The sequence below is a fragment of the Triticum aestivum genome, chromosome 2A (genome assembly GCF_018294505.1).
Source record: "Triticum aestivum cultivar Chinese Spring chromosome 2A, IWGSC CS RefSeq v2.1, whole genome shotgun sequence".
NCBI classification, from domain to species: domain Eukaryota; kingdom Viridiplantae; phylum Streptophyta; class Magnoliopsida; order Poales; family Poaceae; genus Triticum; species Triticum aestivum.
The window spans coordinates 55,128,237-55,132,576 of record NC_057797.1 but is presented as its reverse complement, the minus strand read 5'-3'; the positions used below and the strand labels follow the sequence as shown (position 1 = coordinate 55,132,576).

The 4,340-nt window shown below is 38.6% G+C and overlaps 1 non-coding gene across 1 annotated transcript; it reads right to left on the bottom strand.

Moving 5' to 3' along the window:
* Positions 1-557: 557 nt before the first annotated feature.
* LOC123038515 (small nucleolar RNA snoR99) lies at positions 558-661 on the bottom strand. The gene has a single exon (XR_006417900.1). It is a non-coding gene; the product is annotated as a small nucleolar RNA snoR99 (small nucleolar RNA).
* Positions 662-4,340: the final 3,679 nt, after the last annotated feature.

The following is a 4,340-nucleotide window of genomic DNA, read 5'->3' as shown; positions in this document are numbered from 1 at the left end:
ATCGCCACCACAGGAACAAGCGCTGGGCTCCTCTGCTACCAATTAGCGTCGGCCCCCATTCACCCGCGTTCCCGCCCACGATTGGTGTCGACGGACACGCACGGCCATTGCTCTTGCACGCGGCGCTTCTGCACTATCCCTCTCTCCCAGTTACGTGTACTAAAAATTGGAGCTCCTGCCGTTGCTGCTCTACTTTTATCTATCTCCATGGCTGCAGCAACTCCATCTCTCCCCTGATCGTACACACAGCGGTGGCTCCTGTTCTCTCTCTAGCTCTCTCTCTCTCTCTCTCATTTAGCAACAGCTTCTCTTTTGCTGAATTGGTGTATCAATTTGAAATCTGGTTTTTTTGTTATAATAAAATGTCTGTGATATGTCAAGCTTAATGCAGAGAAACGTTGATAGAAATACACACGTACAATATTCTTGATGTGGTTATTTCATGATCGCTATATGTTTGTTAATATGTCGACAAGAACTAAACATCTTCACATTAGCTAATGATCAACTATAACCTGTTGCTTTTATAGCAGACAAAGTGAACAAGATGGTTATATAAATATCTCATCCCTTGATGTTCAGCTAAAAACAGAAGGTTTCATCAGAAAAAGTGAAGAGGATGGTTATCAGGTGTAAGGGACTGCTTACCCCCCAGATGCAGTTTCACTATTTTCATATTAGATAAGCCAAGATTACTTTTAGGTTGCTTTTAGATCTTAGTGGAAGAAATGCTGTTGTGGATTTAGATACATTTCTAGATGTGGATTTGGAGGTTCGTGTGATACTCATGTCTTCTCTGTTTCGGATATAAGTTTAAGTTTTCTTTTGGGCAACTTTTATTATATATATCTTTCTATGTTCATTTTGTATGCGTGGTGAAGTCAATTTTTTTGTTCTTTAGAACATACATTTCTATGGAATAAGGCATTGTATGAAGCCAGAAGCAATAATGCAGGTTTTGGGTTCACATATTGCCACATTTTCTTTGTAATTCCATTGTAAATTTGAAAATTATACTATGAATTAATTAGGTTTAGATCTGACTGGTATGAAATAGTATGCATAGGTTAGAGGTTTGCATTTTTTTTACATATGAACTGCTTCTATATATTTGGCATGAGCACCTCCTCAGTAGGTACAAAGATATCTCCTCTCTCTTTGCTGCATCTATAATTAAAGTTCAGAAGTTGTCCTCCTCTCCTTTTGATGTGATTTTTTCCCAGTAGTTTTTGTTGCAGGACAGTGTCCTTTTTGTACATGAACTGATGGTTGTGCTCACTGATCTACAACCTCATGATCAGCAATTTCTCCATGAAGCTCTAAGTTCCCATGTCTTCATTTTCAGCAGGGATGAACGAGTACCATCCAGCGAAATTTCCTGTGCTGTTCATATTTCTTCTTTTTTCCTTTGCTACTTTTATGATTCCAGATCTCATGATCTCTTTATATTCTGTTTGTTTTATTGATACGGAGTTTGCCTTGAAATATTCCTTCTGATTTGCAATGTTTTATTGTCTAAGTTTCTACCCGAATATTGTGAATGAACAAGTACTGGTGCAACAGCCCACTTGGAGGATAATACAGAGAGGTATTATTATTAATGGTCATGATTTAAAATATATGCACCTAGCAAAGTTTCTTATTTTCAGAAATTGGGTTCTAACTGAAGTGGACAACGGTAGTTTGGCAGATTTTATTGCCAGTAACGAGAAAGATCATGCGCCCATGGTTTTCAACCGTGTCCTGCTGCCGGAGGAACTCAGAATCCTGCGATAGGCCACCCACACGATGGACGAGATGCACGTGTACCGGACACACGGGTTGCTAGCATACATGTTTCTGTTTTTGCTAATGATAGTACTTGCTAATTGATTGTACATATAATTTATTTGCTACAATTTGAGAGATGTAATAGTAATTTGAATTGTCGTATCTGTAGAGGTATCCAATTGAGCCGAGACGTCCATTATAATGTACTACAGTACTATACAACTGGAAGAAGGTTGGTACTAGCAGGTGTACATGCATATGTCTTATCATTTGTTCGGTCAAGTAGCGTGCATGCATGTTGGAATAGTAGGGCACTTGACAATGCTTCTTGATCTTAATAGGAACACTCTTTGCCTGTGATTTGTGACTTGGAAGTATGATGTATGTAGTACATCCGGGTACTCTGAAGGAGGTTAGTTAGTTCTCAAAGCCACACATATTTGTTTCGCAAAATAGATGGTTCATCACTATATATATCTGTCTTTGCTAATGGTGTATAGTTTTTTTGCAGAACTGTTCCCGGTACATACATATGAAAACTCGGTGCAAGCAGAATTTGCCATCAGAGAAGATAGTCTCAAGTTTCTTTTTGTTTTAGGTCAACATTTCAACAAGGGTCTCTATGCATATATTTATGTACAATCCACCTAAAATTTGATTCAACATGCACCTCTTGGCTCTCAAATTAGGCCTATCTTTTTTTATTTGTTCTCTTCAAAATCAGTGGAAGAAGAGAAGAGCTTAGGATGTGCTGTCTTTGGAAAACAAAGAGAATGCTACTCTCCATTTTGGATGGAAAGTAGAAGTTTTTGCTAGGTACTTTAGGCCAACTTTTCCAGTAGTTGAGGGTCCTAAAAGACATGGCATTATTGATGCATAACCGATTGTTGTATCATCATTATAAAGACACGCACATCATCTATCTCAAATGAAATTAACAAAACCGGAATATCAAACCAAACAAAATAAAAAACAAGAGTTAAAATCAAGCACCTGAAACTACATATGAAGATGAAAACAAGAACATTGTGAGAAAAAACATACAATTAAACTTACACAAACCTGAAAAACTGATGGAGTACACAACAGCTAACATAAACAACCAACCAATTAGCCAAATAATGAACACAAGGCTCTTTCTATCCACGCATACAGAACTTCTATGTAGCGTCTAGGTAATGTGTGTTTCTTTATGAAAGATTTCAGCTTCCATACCAATACGATGGTTGTACATACACCACAACATAAAAAAAGTGAACAGGCAACAACTGAGTAGTTAATTAGATAATTATCAGATAAAGTTTAATACCACCGTATATAGAATTTCTTACACAACGTCTCAATGCATGGCTATGTAGAGCGGACTGTACATGGTTTTAATCTGTAGCTTTTATTAGAAATGCATCAAGGCGTGTGTCATTTTGTTTTTCAATATGCATCATGCATTGGTTGTAATAAATGTACTTCTTTTCTATCTTGAGGTCTTATATCACCGTCTCTATGTATGTATCAATGTGCTTTTGATCATGTAACAGCATATAACACACGTGAAGCCACCGCGTATATTTTCTTAGATTATAATAATTGTTCATGATTCTATCATGACGTATAGACTGGCGCGGCATGCCGCCGCGCGGGTTAAGCTAGTATGCACTACAGAGTACTCTCTACCCTGCTTAAGTAGACTCTTGATTTCACCCATTATGGCAGCCGTTGACCATCGATCCGTCTCTGGCTGCATGATCATTTACTGCAACTTGCGAGTCAGTTTCAATAACAAAAGACTTTCGTGCTCCAATCATAAGCTAGGGCAATTCCTTCCATGTACGCAGCGAGTTACGCTTCAAGCATGCTATTGCAAGTATATAGATGGCGATATACACGAAGATTACTGCAAAATATTTCTGAAACTTTCTGCCGACTAAAGCAGTAAAAAGTCCGACCATGCCAAATAGACAAAGAAGTGCTGCAACCCCAACATAGAGAACACAAATTCTACGCCCAGGTCGAAATGCTCCTGGGTGTGAACTGTAAAATTGTTTAAAATAGTAGAAAAATTCAAAAAATTCCATTTTTTGTAAGATGGTCAAATGCGTGATGCCCGTGCCAAATTTGGTGGAGTTTGGGCGAGGAGCTCATGGCAAAAAAAAATTCAGTTATGCGAGACAGTTTGAAAAAGATCACTGTTCATAGCTGATTTTTCTTTCTTGGCGCGATCACCTCGAATGTCGTTTGCCCATGAATTTATGCACGTGCATAACGCACTCAAGCATCTTGCATGCAAAAAACAAAATCCATTTTTTCAAACAAGGCTTAAGATTTGCCATTCCATTGATCAAGGAAGAAGTTTAAGGCAAAGCCGCGAGGCAGCGAGAAAAGAGAAGGACTACTCTCGTGACATTACAACACCCAAATGTTTGACACCCGCCAAAGCACAAAGAGGCACCTCTTCTTTAATCTGCTTAATAAGAGTCATCGAAGGGATGGCCGTATTACGGAAGACTCTAGCATTGTGCTCCGACCAAATCTCCCATGAGTTGAACATGATCAAAGAGCCAAGTGCCCTTGGG